The 17,459-nt window shown below is 47.6% G+C and overlaps 2 protein-coding genes across 3 annotated transcripts in view; one reads left to right on the forward strand and one right to left on the reverse strand.

The window, feature by feature from the left end:
• Positions 1–17,459, reverse strand: part of Tdg (Thymine DNA glycosylase) — a 107,224-nt gene that overhangs the window by 84,154 nt on the left and 5,611 nt on the right. The gene's annotated exons all lie outside the window — the stretch shown is intronic.
• Dnmt3 (DNA methyltransferase 3) overlaps positions 1–17,459 on the forward strand; it is a 120,575-nt gene that overhangs the window by 77,248 nt on the left and 25,868 nt on the right. The gene's annotated exons all lie outside the window — the stretch shown is intronic.

The raw sequence follows: 17,459 nt of genomic DNA on the forward strand, positions 1-17,459 counted from the left end.
CAATTAACGAAAGTCATCCCGCGGGACGGCTTCGGGAGCGACAGCCAATTAAGGACGCCGTGGATCGCGGCGGAACACGCAAGCACGACGCTTTTCCGCGTTGCTTCATCCGGCGTCGCCGTTGTCACGGTCCTCTCGAGCAAACGGGGCGCTCAAACATTGTACTCGTTTTAATTACCGGGCGCTGCAACCGAAAAGTAAGCGGACCATCTAGTCGGAGTCTTTGTAATTCTCGGGAGGGAAATATCGTTCCCCGCGAAAGAAACCCCCTGCTCTTAAAGGCTGATCTTTGATACTCGCGTTACTACGGGATGTAACTGACCCCTAACGTCGCCGTTTTCGAGCCCTCGATTCTCGCGGGTGGCAGCGTCGCGCGCAATTGCAAGCAGAAGAACTCCGCGCTTAGCACAAGTCGCGTCTCTCCCCGGCCAATCCTCGGGTGCCGCAGACCGGAAGCGCCGGGAAAATCGCCCGGTGCGAAAAAGGGAGGAAATTCTTCTCTCCGGGAGAAATTTTCGGATCTCCGTTGCCACCACGGATCCTCTTCTCCTTTCCGTTCTTCCGTCTCACTAGCAGCGCCGCTCATAAATAGCCGTACGGAAGGCGCTCGTAAGGGTTTCCCTTATCTGCGTCAGCGTTTCTGCTCGCACAATTACCTGCGGGTTTCCTTCGCGGTACCGTACGCCGGTCGCCTCTCTCTTTCTTTCTCGTCCCATACGCGCGCTTTTTTTTTTTCCTTTTTTTTCTTTTTCTTTTCTTTTTTTTCTACCCACTTTTTCGACAACCTGCGAACGTACGCGCGTTAGCATATTGCGCCCAGGCTCGATTCACGGAAATTCTCGCGGCCGGACGTTCCGACTTCCCGAAGGACCACGGTCCCTCCGCTTCTCTCGAACGTTTTACTCTTTCGTAAATATTCCACGCGAAACTGCACACTCGCGTATCTTTCCTTAACAAACGGAGGGGCAAATATTAGACGTTCGAGATTTATTCCCTTTGAAAAATCCCTTTTCACGGATTCCTGTGCAGCGCTCAGTTTTTCTCGGGTCGAGGGTCTTATTTTTTAGGAAAGGGAGGGAAGAGGGTGGATGAAAACGTTATTCGATCAAGACCCAACCGTGTGTAAATTCGGCTTTGCACTCGCACTGGCTTACAGGTGAACACGTACGACCACTGCGAGGGGCCCGTGTATGATTTTCGCACATCGACGCCATCGGCGAGTTTCAGTGGCTGTCGACTCGCTCTTTCGACCTTCCTCGTCCGGACGAGAAGACGCGGAGGCCAACGTGCGCCGCGACGTCTACGACGTCGGTGAAACGTACGTAAACACGTAGCTCGCCGTTCGTTTCTCAAGTGTTCCCCGCCGTTGAAAAACCGTTTCCCTCCGCCCCGGTGAAACGACGCGCCCGATCCGGCCGTTACCAAGGATGCACGCAGCGCAAGGACGCTCGCGCTATCGATCCCTCCGCGAACCGGAGAAACTCGTCTACGAAATCGTCGAATATGACGAAATCGTTCCCTCCGACTGACAGCGAAGAACGCGCGAAGGGGAAAAAACTCGGCAAGCTTCTTTTCGCGTTACTAGCAGCGGAGGACGCCAACTGCGTGCATTACAATGGAATCTCGATAACGAAATATAATACCGGGGAAAGAAAAGTACGGCGAAGTCACACACCGCGAGAATTACTTTCGATTTCTTCACTCGACTCAACGTTACACTGGAGAATACGAAATTAATGATAAAACGTGTACGTATTACTAGCGTTATGCACCTTTTATTTTTTTTTGTTTACCGCGAGATAAACGCCACTTCCGTAATCAGTTTTGATTACGAAATAGCGAAGGACGCATTACGTTGTATTTTTTAAAATTATTTTTTTTTTTTCTTTTTTTTTCTTAGAACCTGTTAAACGCTCGCGCTTCATGAGTTTTCTTGTCCCGATACAAATCGATCGAAGATTTATGAGCATGTTAATACGCCTCGCATGCAAACATAATCGAAAATAATAATCCTACCTTTTCTTTTCTTTTTTTTTCTTTTTTTTTTTTTTTTTCTTTTTTTCTTTCTTTCGTTTCTTTGCTTTTGCTACGGAGCAAAAATTGCGCCAATTATTTTCGTCGTCTTGAATGACAGCTTCCTTGAATCACAGATTGTTGTTTGAAATATCGCTTATTGCTAATTTAATAAACAAGTAACGCCGTGATTATCCCGCGTCGCTTCGATTGACACTGTAATTACGTCTGAAAATAAACGTTAAAACTGAGCGAGTGTATTTAACGGGAAAATAAAAGTTAAGACGCGAAACGAAGATCTCTCTCCACCGTAAAAAGTTCGGATTGCGTTATTTATGCGCAAACTTTTTCAGCTAATTCGGCGGCGCACTTTCCCTTTGCCCCGAATATTCTCCGCCGGAGGATTTATTTTACTTTCATAATAGTTGCACTACATTTCGCCGCATACAGAAGAAATAAAAAAAAACAATTTTTTTTATTAAAAAACGGGGCAACAGAAAAGGAAAACATCACAGCCGCAATCTAAATGGGCCATTGAGAATGGTTAGCACTCCAACATTCACAGATTTTTCCCCCCAGAGTATCTTTCTTTCGAAAGCACGTATAAACGTGACACGGAAACATTTCCGCCGCATTCTTTCCGCCTCTAATTCGCGGAAGGGCGTTTAATCGCGACGAAAACAACCGGCTCTTCGGCGATTCGCGAGAAATAAACTAAGTCGAAGCGAATTGTTCGGCTCGTTGCGTAACCACCTCGGATAACTAGCGCCTAGTTTCTCGATCGTGGATGCCTCGTTTTGACATCGGGGCGCTGGCTTCCGATGTCGCAATCGCGCGCGATGTGCAGATCCTCTTCGTGGATAAGTCGCCGAGTTTTCGGCGAAGGAATTCGCGGCCGAGGTGGGGCCCGGCTGTTGGGCAACGATTGTTCCGCATCGATCGCGATGCGGGGACTCCAGAGCGGCGTATACCCGTTGCGATTTTGGATCGCGCTAATGAACGACGTTAATGGACATTACGTAAGTCCGCGCGCGCGCGCGAGAAAGAGGAGAGGCCGGCGCTCGTGTTGCATCAAGTAATCAAGAAACCTGGAAACCTGTTTCGTTATTCCTGGCCTTCTCGTAAAGCGATCGAGGTATAATTACTCCGGCGTTTTTCTTTTTTTTTTTTTTTTCCTTCCCGCGCCGTTTTACGACGTATTTATTCGTTGCGTTCAGCGTGAGCGCGATTACGGCGACTTTTGCGGCGTCACGCGAGAGCCCATGGATCGCCCGTCGGTTCGTCGCGACTAGTCCCCGGCTCTCCCGATAGGAAAAAGAGAAAGAGGGAATAAAAAAACATTCCACCGATCGAATCGGTCGCTGCGCGTATTTCGATCCCGCGTCGCGCACGTATTATTATATTAATTCAATCGCGCGCGCGGGTCTCCACCGGGATCTTAATCCGATTTAACCGCCCGCCGTCCCTCCCGCCATTCGCTGACGGCAGGCCGTGCTCGCATTAAACTTAATTATACTCGAGATACGCCAGAAATCAGCAACTTCGCGACACACTTAAAGCGTAATAAGGCAGCATTCCAAAATTAGCCGCGCGAGATTAATAGCTACGTCGTCGTCGTCTTCTTCTTCTTCGTAGTCGTCGTCTTTGTAGTCGTTCCCCGTGTATTTTACAATGCGACCGTGCAACGAGTCCGTCAGAGAAAAAGAACGCAACAATGTTGGCCGCGAGTTGAGATTTCGTAACGCGCGACCTACATCACGCCGGCAACCCGCTCGCAGCCGAAATCGCGCGGCGAGATATCTGTCCCGCGGAACGATTTCGCTGATCGCGCAGAACCGCCGGTCGGTTTCTTTCGGCACCGATCTCTTCTACGTATCGAGCACGTAACGGTAGGCTCCGTGTATCCTCGCGGGAAAATCTGGTACGCACGTGAGACACCCGGCCGCGGCTAGCTAGATTTTCCATAGGTTTCTTTCGCTGACCCAATTTCGCGATCGGCGCCCGGCGAATAGCGCGGCGAACGCTATTTCGGAGCTATTTTTTTTTTCCCCTCGTCTACCTCGTCTACCCTGCATCCCGCAGCGCGGTGTAAATTCTCCTCGCGGATATTATCGCGAAGACGCCGAGAAGCTTCCGTCGGAACGACGCTACCCCGGCGCGCGCGGGGGAATTGAAATCTGCGCGAAATCCCGGCGGGTTTAATTTTCGACGCGAGAGAACGTGCCTGCGCCGATCACCGCGTTTTCATTGCTACGACCTAACTAACACACGGAGATATCTCGCTCCCTGTATCTATTCGTGCGAGCGCGGGTAAGGAATAATCGAAAGTTAACTGAAATTATAAAGAGACGCAGCGGCACAAGAAAGAACCATTGGCAGTAATATCGTTTCACTGCCTAGAAGCGAAGATAAAAGCCATGCTTGAATAGCATTATTGATCTTTATGAATATATATATATGTCAGCTCTAATAGTTACTTCGTTTGTACAAAAAAAAAAAAAAGAGCAGAAATTAGCCCTGAATTAGGTGTCTCCTAATGGCAGTTGAACGATCTCTGACATTGACGCGTAGACTTGGAAGTTGCGGTGCCCAGCGACTCTATCGCAACAAACGTATTGATCAATGACAGGGACTTTAGCTCGAGGTACGGCACCGAGGGGCCTTGCTTGCAAATATTGACGCGAAAAACTTCTGGTTCGCAACGCCGGCGCCCCGAGCGTCAGCAACAAGCTGCCGGCGGACTGATAAAAATAAATTTGCGCCCGGAATAATCGCGGAGCTCCCTAGAGATTCGGCATGGCCGGCCCGGCCGCGACGTCTTATAAGTTAGCGGAACAAAATGTGCAGAATTAATTCTCACTAATGTTTTCATTTGTTGGGGAAAAGGGGAAAAAAGAGTGACAAAGGATCCTTTCATTAATATCCCGATAGACAATGCCCGAATAATTTTTGCGCGAGCGGAGGTTCCCGTATTTTTCTACAGTGAGACTCATCCCCGAAGTTACTTCGGCAAACTCAATTCTCGATCGCGCCGGCAAGTTTGGAAACCACTGCCGCCAGTCACGCATGCTCGCCTTTCTGTCTGCAACCCGATATAGATTATAACGTGATTAAATTGATGAACATATCATTTGGTCTAGAATTATAACGTAATTAGTTGTCCCGTAAAACGGATCGCGCACAATACGCGTATACGGCGCTCGCACAAATTGCGCATCCCTCCCTCCCCCTCCCGACTATTTATGCGGATTACTTTCTCCGATCGTACACGTGATTACTTTACTTGATCAATTTAACACCTGGATCGCAACAAAAATACCGATCCCGCGCCGTGTATAAAGCCTGCACGATTAAAGGTAGACTTTATCGCGCGTTATTGGACGGCGACAGATCGATGAGGCAAAGTTTAATAACCAAGGGAATCGTGCGCATTCTTCGCCTCGATAAATAACTGCCGCGCATAACTTGTCCCGTAACTTATTGATGGGAGAGATTTACGGTAACTTTATTCCTACTTGCGCGACACGTATAACGAATCACGCTCGCTATACGGAATCTTCGAGACCAGTCGCGCTTGTTCCCGAAATGTCCGAGTGTTTAAAACTCAAAACTAGCCATTTCTTTTTTTTTTTTTTTACAAATTCGGAATATATAATATACGATATTTAATATCCCTGTGAATACGCCAGAAAAATCGTGATTAACGCGATAAAAAGTGTGAAAGTAAGTACCGTGAATAATATATTGTCCGCCGCGGAAAGCTTGCGTCGTAACTGCCACGTAGAATAGGAAGGGAAAATAGGCAAGAGAAGAAAGAAACGCTTATGAAATAGCCGTAATTATGTCGCCTAATAATATCGCGATCATCGATTCAATTTCGCTCGAAATACGACTTGCGTGACGTTGCGAGAGACCGATAATCATCGCGTTTAGAGATCGATAACGGCGCGGCCGGTAATGATCGCCATTAGAGGAGGACGAGGACAGCGACAGCGCGCGTCGACGACAACGACAACGACGAGTGTCGGACTCTCTCAATTCTGAAGCTGGTTCGGATCGATAGCTCGGGGGAACCGGTTCCAAGTTCCCGGTGGCTAATTGATCTTGCAAAGCGCAAGCGATGTTGGACAAATATTAGCATCGGAGGTAATTATCGACGGACGTACGCACACACGCATTGCGGAGCACGCCGGGGCAAGATCGAATCTAGTTCAAAGCCAACTCTCGTAAGAAGCTGAAAAGCTTGCCAGTAAGTATGCGGAGACTCCGTAGCTTCGAGCTTGGCTTCGAGCTGCAAACATATTATTTCTAATGTTCCGATCAACGTTACCAACGAGTCGTCTTATTTCTGGTAGCTTTCTTCGAGAGTCAAATCGTTGACCCTGTTTTTTTTTTTTTTTTTTTTTTTTTTAATAATTTCGGTGTTAACGTGAGATCTTCAGAAAGACACCTCGAAGGCAGTTTCGGTTTAATTAAAACTTTTTCTGTTATAATTACACCTTTCAATGGCGATAAACGTAAATTAAATAATATAATTAAACCCTGAAGCGAGCTATATTAGTCAACAGAATTTAAAAAAAATAAAAAGAAAAGAAATTTGACACGTTTTTCAGACTAATTCTAATCTTTTAGAATATAAACGTCGACGGTTTTGTCCCGGCACAAAATTCATGCCTCATCGAATACATTCGAGACTTAAGACTCGACGCGCCTAGACGCGGCCGGACGTCTTATAAGTTAGCGGAACAATATATAAATAACAATTAAATAAGCAAAACATCAACACGATAATTTATTGCTAATTACATTAGCTTAGATTTGCGCGTGTCAGCGTAACGATATTTTATTCTCCAAAGATATAAATTATATCTTTGTTGCGAAGTCCGAGACGCTTTAATAAATTTACGACGTTTTTGTTCGGTGTCACGTATGTCACCGTGAGCGCGAATTGCGTCTATGAATTCGGGATTATTGTCGCGGCCCAATCGTTTTCATCCAGCCAAGACCGCGGCGTCTCAAATTAATCCTCGATTAATCACCCGCTAATTACTCGCGCGTAAATACACCTGCCGTGGCAGGCGTCAAGCCGGGGCTAATACGCGCGCCTGTTTGTCAATCGATTATATAATAACGGTGCATTCTTAACTATTTAAGCGTGTTCCCTCGAGCGCTGCCGCGTATTTTAAAAGTCGCCGTGCCCGTTTATCCGGAAAGCTCTCCGCGCGATCGAGTGTAGCGTTTACGAGTCGCTGCTTATAGATCGCTGCAGGTTCACGCCTAAAGATTACTTTTTATTTAAGACGCCGACGTCGACGGCGCGAGGAACGTGGATGACGGGGAAACTCTATTACCCCATTAACGTCAGGTTTTATTCTGCGTTTCCATCGCGCGTCTTTGCGAAGATACGGAATTTCTAAAGCGATATATACGTGCGATGTATCGTGAGAGATGAAAGAGAGAGAGAGACGGAGAAAGAAAGATGCTCGACAGAGAGCGAGAGGGAAGAGAGACGTGGTGTTACGAAACCACGGCTCGTGAGAGCTCGGTGAGGTGAAGAGAGGAGAGGAGAGGAGAGCAGAGCCCGTTGGACGAGCTCTCTGTACGAGCGGACGTTCATTTTCTATCTCGCCTCCTCTCATTTTCCCCTCCCCCCGTTCTTTATCTTCTCTCTTCCTCTCACGTTCCATGGTTCTCTATTCCTCTCGCGCTTTTTTCGTCCTCCTCTTCGTCTCCCTGTCCGGCGTGCTTCAACGTCTCTCTCTTTCTCTCTCTCTTTTTCTCCCGTCCCTGCTCTTTTCGCCCTCCTCCCCCTCGAACCCCTTCGACTTTCCGTTATCATCTCGGTGCTCGCCTCGCCCTGGGCGAAACGCGGAAAATCATTCTCTCCCGAAAATGCCGAGTGAATTTTTATTTTCGAACGTTAGCGCTCGTGATCTTAAAGAGTTCAATATTTGCCGGCCGTTTGATCGCGGAGAGGAGAATCGAAATTGCTATTAAATTATTCGCCCTTCGCGCGAATGTACGTCGAAATTACGATAGCAAGGGATCTCGAAAAATTTCGTGTAACAGGTCGTTCGTTTTTACAAGATTTCACGTTTGCGTGGAGAAACTCTTTTTTGTTTCTTTTTTCTTTTTTTTTCCCCTCTCTCTCCCTTAAATCTACGATTCCGATTTAATTTGACTATATTATCTAGTCGATTATCTGCCTTCGCGAGTAATCGATGATGAATTATTTGTCGCGGGAAACGAAAATACGACGCGTGAGAGGAATTTTTCTTAATTTTCTGATATCATGTGTCACACGTGTGCCATTATTTGACAGGTGCAAACTTGGCGGGTACAGCTACGGTAATTTGATAAGTGCGATCGTATTTATGTGGTGGTGATATTCATTTTCATAAAACCAAGAGACCGAGATTTATAATACGAGAAAATGAAATAAGATTATGACGTTCCATCTTCATTATCCAAACTCGCTGTGACATAAGTTTGATCGCGAAAATAGAACGAAAATTCGTTATCCGTTATTCCGCTATTATTCGTCGAAATAATGTCCCCGTGATCTTCCATATTCCTGCCGCCTCCGTCCGAAATGGGTCACCGATGCATAATTTCGCGCTCCTCACTTTTTCGTGATATTACAACATCGGGGCCGGGGACCAATCCTGACCAATCCTCTCCGCCGTCGGACGCGAAAAATCAACGAATCGACGGGTTCTTGCCCGGGCTCGTTAGCGATTCGCATACATTGACATAAAAGCGTTTTTATCAGCTTCGTAAATGACGTGTCGCGGCAGTTAGGATCATATTATCGTTAATCGTCCCGCGAGCGAAAAACGAAACAACCAATTCGGTAATTGCGGAATTATACAACACAATTCGAATTGCTCGATGCACATTTGCCTAATCGTATCATCTTATAATCTAGTATTACAACGGCTGCACTTTTTCCAAATTATAATATTATTATCGTCGAATAAAAAAAAAAAAAAAAAACTGTTATCCCAATGCCACTGGTATCGAATATATCAAAAATAAAAGAACGAAGATTACTCGAGTACGTTGAATGCATTTTTAAATGAGCGATAAAAGTTCTGTTTTATACACCATACTTTTACCTACTTTCTCGTTTATTTCGTGTGTGCGTGGTACATTACGAGCTGCAATTTCAGCAATTTCGTCATTATTACGCGGGTATTAGGTAGCTTTGCCGGAGACCCTTTTTCGCGTCAACTGGCGAGGCGAAACGACGCCGCGATTTCTGTACTGATTCTCAACGGCCGTACGGTGCAAGCGCAAGTCATTAAGTGCCGAACGGCCGGTGGGCATCGCCTGGCAAATATTAAAAGCGCTATATTAAGGCGCCGGGAAATCGCGGCAATTATTCTTCGACGCCGCGCCGCATTCGCGATTTTAATTGCTCGAACGCGCACCAGAAGGGCGCAGGGGGGAGGGTGGTCGGTCCTCGCGACCTGAGTATTTATCTCGACGCATTATTATTCTCGTCGAACGTGACCATAGCCCGCAATTGTTGCGTCAACTTAACGCATACGCCGCCTGCGCGTATCGTTCGATCGTGTTTTACGATCACTCGCACCGACCGCCAATTCGACCGATACGCAATTACGGAATTGCCCACGTGCATCATCAACTGGACTTTCCCTTCCCTCTTCCTCTCTTTACCACGCACGGAAAGGCCCTTCGGTGCGCCTCGCTCGCGGAAAAGTTGTTCCAGCTGCGGCCCGAATGCGTTACGACAGTTCGCGCGGCGATGACGAGCGAAGTTCCCTGCCGGGTTCAATTTCGCGAAGTAACACGCGACGCCGACACGTCTGCGAAACGGCGTAACGGGAAACGTTACACGTGGAAAAATAATATATCGGCGAGTAATCGAAGAGGGCCGAACGGTCGGTCTGACACGAAACCTCCGCTTATATCAATCCGAGGACAGATTTCGACCGGAACCACGACGCAACGTGGTCGATTAATTAGCGCCGGGGAATAAAAGAGGGACGAAAAATAAAATAAGCCTTTTTAATTGCATCTTTCGCAGTGCGAGACAAGATATATTTTCATGCATGGTGTACAAGGTGTTATTACAGAGGATTCGCTAATGAAACATCTGTGTGATTTCGATACACACCCGTTCTAGAGTGTCATTGTGATCGGCACGGAAAATCGTAGGAGAGCGGACGGAGGTAGATGGCAACCGAGCTGGCGTAATTTTCTCTCTTTCTCTCGTTCCCTCTCTGGTTTACTCTCCCGTACCTGCAACGCTCGAGACTGCAACACGGAGATCCCAAAAATATCTCGGCGCTAGCTCGCGCACCCACGCCGGGGCTCTCTCGTTCGAACTCTACGCGCTTTTATTTATAACTCAATGTTAAAAAAAAGTGACAGCACGTCGAGAGTCGCGCGTACGTCGTCGTCGCCGCCGTCGTCGTCGTCGTCGTCGTTGTCCCGGTCGTTTTACGGACGTCCTGGAAAAAACGTGGCGCTCTCGCTGCGTCCCGTTTGGCATGAGTTACGAAAGTACGAGCTTAACTCCGCGTAAATCGCGACTCGAAATTCGAAATTCGCATTATCCTGCCGCCTCTCTTTGTCTCTTCATTTCGTTTCTTGTCCCCTCGCCCGTTGCCTTCCACCACGTTCGCTAACCCCTCGTCCACGTTAAATTTTTTTTTTTCTTTTTTTTTTCTCCGCCCTCTTCGTTCTTTCCTTTCAATTTTTCTCGTCCGTACGCTCTTTGTTCCTCTTTCTCTCCTTCGCATTCACCGCTCGGCGTTTTTTCCCTCTTCTCTCTCTCTCTCCTTTATTATTTCCTCTCTTCTGCCGCGTCTCTCTTTATTTTAGGGACTAAACGCGGAAAAGTCGCCGACTTTTACCTGCGGCCCTCATCGAAGACGATTCGCGGGAGTACTCGCGACTCGTAGGTTATTCATGTATTCCAAACTTACGGAATATATGAATAACTACGGCGGGACGCCGCCGACGGTGGGGCACGAAACGGAAGGAAAACGAAGGAGAGAGCGCGCGGTAGCCGGGAAAACGAGAGAGAAAGCGACGGCGGGCTCGATCTTATTGATAAGGTCGATTTATCGGCGACACGTGGCCGCGTTTACGTTCTCCTCGCCTCGTTTTTCCGTCCGCGACCCCGGGCACCATTCGTTTCTTCCACGACCCGACATTATCCGCGACGTAAACGTCCCGTCGCGCGCACCCACGTGCTTTCGTTTACGTGTTCCAACTGCTTTTCTTGCCTCGTTTTCGTATTATCCCTCCCTTCGATTTTCCCTCCTGTCCTACAGCGCGCGCGGGTCGAGATATAAATCTGCCCGGCCGCTGGCTTGTTTCATTTTTCTCATTGCCCGCCGTAACGTCATTTCAAATATATTGCAGCTAACCGAATTATTTTAATATTACAGAAAGAAAAAAAGAGATACTTAACGGTTTTTTCTAAATAAATTATATATAAATTATCGGCAGCCCGGCCTCGGTTTAATTTACGGACTTCAAGTCTCGGGCGCGCTTTTCTTACAGCAAGCTCGGACGTTCCTCGAGTTTTTTTCTTCCCCCCCGCGAGGCTTTATGTTTCATTTCATGGGCATTCTTTACGCGAGGCAATCGCCGCTCGATATTCTGTGTTGTCGCCGGCAGCCCCGCGTGCTATTGTTGCGGCGTTTGCTTTTGTCTTGCCAAGGAAATACCACGCGATCGCCCGCGTACATCGGCAATTACATATCGATCGAATTCTCCAGAACCGACAATTTCGTCTCGCTACCTACATTACGGTAACTCAAATATGTCAGCCCGAACGTAAAACCGTTGACAGTCGGGTTGCCCCGGCTCTCTCTCTCTCTTTCTCTGTTTTCGCAGTCGGATTTGCAATAACACGCTATCCCGCGTCCGCGGCGCTTATCATTACGACGTATCGACTGACGTGTCGCCAAGAAATTTGTATTCCGCGGTTTCTTCATTAACCAGAGATTTGTGCCATGTATATCGAAGCGATCGTGTGTCGGCTCACCATCCCAAGCTTATCTCACCGCCGTTATTTCGGCAGATAGGATCGCTCCGGCTTTTTTTTCGACTTAAAAAGAAGACGTGTAGAAATTTAATTGTAGTCTTTTTTTTTACCCACGATGCTCTTTCGCTTGGCTCACTTCGTGCCGCGAGAGTAAACGTCAACCTAATTTTTATTATTTCGTTAACTTAATACTCTTTGCAGAGATTGTTGATCGCGGGAGGTGATTCGCGTTGAAAAACAGGCTTATTTTTTTTTTATTTCCCTTTTTTTTTGGTCACGTATGCATACGTTAAGCTTCGCTACCTGCGTGTTATCTGTTGAAGCCGGAGGCCGAGGAATGCGGGAGTGCGATGACGTTAAAGTCGCGCGAGGCATGTACGCCGCCAACCTTTGTTTGCGTACGTCCCTACATAAATCCGTAGTTTGTTACCGAAAATTATTAAATGTATAAAATAATGTTCTTTAATGTTGTAAAAGCAAGAGCAAATGTCGCGCTCCGTAATGTCTAGTATTAATAATAAAATTATGCGGGAATAATCATGTGAAATTGCACACGCGACGTAATAACGCGAAGATTGTCTTTGTGTCTCGCTACTTGTTCGTCATTTATTAACGTGCCCGAGAACATCGGGCGGCTTGGGCTATATCCTCTCGCACGAATGTTCGAAAGTTGTAGCGGCGTCGGTCGGTGCGCCTGGTGGTTTATTGGAAACAGAGAAAAAAAAAAAAAAAAAAAGGTAGCAATTAATGCAACGCCGTGCGTTTGCCGTTTGTCAGCGAGGACGACGCTGGTTGTTTTAATGATCACGATGATTAGCGATGATGATAGGTTGTACGCGTACAAATTACATAAGATGAGGGAATGGTGGGAAAAAGTTCGAGTGCCTCTGCCTCGTGAAAATTACAGGCTGCGCGTAAGGCTTCACATTTGATCGGCTCGCACGCGGAGGCGTAAAATCGCGTTAAACGCGCCAGGTAATTACCCGCGCTGGAATTTTATATCCCGTCGTCGTCGCCGCGCGCGCACGCACAGGGGTTTTAGAAATTTTCACAAAACCCGATGGAAACCCCGGCCGGGTTGGCAACCGAGCCGGCACCGGGAAGAGCATGATCCTGCCAGGCCAACACCGCGGTGGTAGTGGGATCGAAAGGAGGCGGAGAGCGAAGCCTGTCATCGCGGTAAAGGATTCGTCCTTGCTGCACTTGCTCTCCCCGCCTACTTTCAACCTCGCAACCGCATCGACGATGACGACGGCGAAGACCGACGACGACGACGTCAGCCCGCTACGCGCGCCCTTTTTTCCTCTTTTCTCCCATTTTTTTTTTTTTTTTCCTCTTCTCGCGCAACTCCAGAAAGTCGAACGGTTTCCATCGCCTGGCCTTTCCTCCTGACCGCGGGAGAGAACAAACGGTCAGGGAGTTCGAAAAACGCGGTGACGAATGCGCGGTGCTGTTCCCGCCGTCAGCTATCTCCGTCGTTAATCTTCAAGTATTCCCAAGGAACTCCGTAATGAATTTGCTGGAAAACGGGGTAGACCGCCCCGATGTAGGTGTGGGTGTACACATCGGGAGCGTCAGATAGCCTTGACCTATTGGCGCCCCCAAGTCTGGTCCAAACTTCTTGCGGCTTTGGCTTCAATTCTCCAGAGACTCTTCTATACATCAAATACTCCACCCTCGCCGCTACGTTCTGACCGCGGTGCGCTGTATTACGTCAGCATTGATAGAAATTGATACGTAAAGTCTGGGAGCTCTCCGACGTCGTTTTTCTTTTATTTCTTTTTTTTTTTTTTTTTTTTTTTTTTTTTTTTTGTTAAAAGGCTGCTAGAAAGGGTTCGATTTCGTCATCGTCTCCATATCGCGCGTCTTCGTTATTTACGAATCGCGAAAAAAAAAAAGAACAACCAATTATCGCTTCGCATTGGATTTCGCTATCGCGAAATTAATTTAAAGAACACACGCACGTCACTTATGATAAAATTTGGAAGCGCGATTCGGACTTTTCAATGTAACGTAAATCTAACAGGAAATTAATTATATTATTAATTGTTTTGATTTAACAACGTATAAATTGCGTAACGAATAGCGATTTATTTCACCATTATTGGCTTTAGTTATGCAATCGTAAAAATTTTTGATAAAAAAAAAAGAAAAAAAAAAGAGGAAGAAAAAGGTGAATCTTCTTACTTTCTCCGCATAGAAACGAGTTTTACTCCAAACTCACTCTCGGCGCAACACAACTTTTTCTACTCTTTCATAATTGCGAATTCATTGCCGATTACATTTTATTCGAGTTTATTCAGTCTCCCGTCGCGTTTACATCGTTTCACGTCCCGACTATCGTCCGTGCCGCACGTCGGAGATCGTAAGGAGGATTCCCGTACGTCGCGCTGAAACTTCGCCGTCTCGGAAACTGGAGTAACTAGACGGCGACGTCCCCCGGTGAAAAATGTGCGCCACATTGTAACGACACGTGGCGGACTCGTTCCTGAGAAAGTACGACGACTTTCAACGAGGAGGAAAGTACGCGAGAAGAGTCGCGGATCGGTCGGAAACTCGATTCCAGGATCACGACCTTCGGATCGCGACGCGGACGGTTTTTTTTTTCTTCTCTCTTTCGTTTTTTCGGACTGAAACTTTTACGGGGGCCGGTTTCGCGATCGACATTTTAATAGAATAATAAAGAAGGTAAGGAGAGAAAGAGAGAGGGCAACGTGGCCGCGTTTGATGTGCTTTTTCGCACGCGTTATCGCGCCGCGCGAATCCAGACGGGCGCGGCGTGTCATTTACGTCAATTCCGCCGCGCTCGCAAAAATGGAGCGCTCTCGCGGCGATAACCTCGGAACCTAAAACGGTTGCATAACGACGCGTGAAATTATTGCCTATGAAATGACGTACACGAGCACACTTTCACGAGAGCAGTCGAGAAAGTATTACCGCAAAGATGAAGTGGCTAGAGAATTACGTTAACGCGGACCATTTATCGACGACTCGTGACGCCCGCCCGACTATTTTCAGCGAGGTCGTTCACATAATTTAATGACAAAGGGAAGCGGCAAAAGAGAGAGAGAGAGATAGAAGGCAGATAAAACTTATATAATATTCGAAAATCTGCGAAGCGACAATCTCTCCCTCTCTCTTTCTCTCTTTCGGAATCGTGCGAGTTGCCGTATTTCGATCGCAGCTGTGACATTAAACTCATTGAGAAATTAAATTTGAATTCATAAAGATTAGCGCTTATGCGGCGCTATCGGTTTCGTTATCTCAGCGCCCGTGGAAGTATTCGCCGGTAAATGTAGTCGGAAACGTTGGTCTTTCCAACAGATTCTATCCATTGATTACATTCCGCAATTTAAGGATTGCGAGAAGCGCGAGGCGGGGACCCGACGGCGGCGGCGGCGGCGGCGCGACGAATGCAAATGCACTCGCGTTCCTCAGCGAAACGTGATAAAATTTGCAAGCATCGCTCTCGCTAGAACTTTGCAATTAAATACTAATCAGCACGGCACGAATCTAATTTCGGCGCGGAAGGGGGATCGAAAAAGATGCGAACGCGTCGCGATTCGATAGCGATTTTCGCAATCGTTCGGTGATGCAATTAAAACTTCCAAACGCACAAAGTGCATCGCGGGGTCTCTCGTCGTTGATCTTTATTCCGTATCAAATATCAATCAATTGATTTTCTCGAGCTAAAATTAGCGAAATCTCCGTACTCCGACGATAAGTTTAAAACCTTTCCTCTATTTCGATTTACAGCTCAATTTGATTTTTCAAGCGATGGATTTCTTTCTTTTTAATTTTTATATATTTTTTTTTCTTTCTTTTTTCTCTTTTTTTTTAAGGAGAGAGGGTGGACTTCCACGACTCGGCTGCCGTTGCTAAATATTCCCCTCATCTCGTCGTACGTGCGCGTCGACGATCGAATTATGCTTTTTATCGGGACGAGCGTTTAGCAAATCTATCGATATTTCCGATCGCGAAGTAATCGAGTTTAGCTGGAGACTAATTTTCAGCAGCCCGTCCGAGTCAAGAGCGGGAGAGCGCTCCCCTGATAGCGATAAAGCGACGCACGCTTTAATTATCGTACTGTCAGATTCGCCGTGCGTCCTACATGGAAATTGTATTAAGCTATTTCATCGAGACGTCATAATACCGCATAATCGAGTTATATGTCTTTATGCCGCGCGCGATACTGCTGGCGATAATTGAAAAACCGCGGGGCGCGATATTAATCGCTCTCCGAATTGACGCATCAATCCGCCGGCGAGGCTTAAAAAGCGCCGCGTCGCCGCGCACGCGTTTTTCCGTTAATCGCGATCACGACTTCATCGTCGAATTTCATCTCGACGCACGCACGCGCGAATTGAACGCCCGCGGCAGAACAAGCCAGCCTCCCCGTGATTTTTCCGAAAGATCGACCGCGGGGCCGCCGTTTTCTCGGGGAAAATTCTCGAGTTGCGACAGAGGCTGCTTCCGCGACGAATGGCAAACTCGTCGATGCAACGTTGATCCCGGCGGTTTAATCCGACACGGAGAAGAGCGAGCGGAGGAAAGCGCGACGAAAGAAAAAAAAGAAAAAAATACAGAAAAAAAAGGAAAGAGTTGCTCGTCGCCACGACGAGATTCCGCAAATTATACTGTTTAAGGAACGAGGGCGCGACCGGACCTTGCGCAACGAATACAAATGCAGAGCGAGCCCCGGCAGCGCGTCCCTTCGCCGCGCGTGACGAAATTCGTAAAGGAGCTCTCGAAGCCAGCGGCCTCCATCACCTCCCCCGAAGGGTATACTCGCGGGGGATTTCACGCGAAAGAGAAAGAGAGAGAGAGAGAGAAAGAGGGAACCGCTCTAGCGACAACGTGATAATATTTTTCAGCTTGTAGAGAGAAAGAGAGAGAAGGCGGGAGAGAGAGGCTAGCGTTCTCGTGGACGGGAAAAAAAAAAATTCGTCGGCCGTATCTCGAAAGAGAGACCGGAGAGCCGCTGGTCTACGCTGAAACTGGTTTCGTAAGTGCCGCTTCGGCAATGAAAAGAGACGGGAGAGGGAGAGAAAACGAGGGAGACGGAGAGAAAGAGGCACGTAACGCGGCCGCATTCACGGCAAGCGCATTTACATGTTACGTAAAATTTCGTTGGGACCCCGCGGTACACGACACGCCGCAACGACCGGCGGATCTTTCTTCCTCTTCCCTTTACGTCTCCTTTTTGCCGCTCGGCCCATTCGCATCTCAATGAAAGTCCAGATGACTTTTGCCGCGGGAGATCGCGGGGAAATTCACCGCGTGGCGTTCATCTCGCGGGGCTTTTGAATATGTACGAATTTAGAACGGAGCGGATAAACAGATTTAATCAAAACTTGCGTCGGGATGCGAGGCGCGTGACACAATCGATAATAATACTTCTTTCGGCGCGACGCCGCTC

Source organism: Cardiocondyla obscurior, linkage group LG09 (genome assembly GCF_019399895.1).
Source record: "Cardiocondyla obscurior isolate alpha-2009 linkage group LG09, Cobs3.1, whole genome shotgun sequence".
Lineage (NCBI taxonomy): Eukaryota > Metazoa > Arthropoda > Insecta > Hymenoptera > Formicidae > Cardiocondyla > Cardiocondyla obscurior.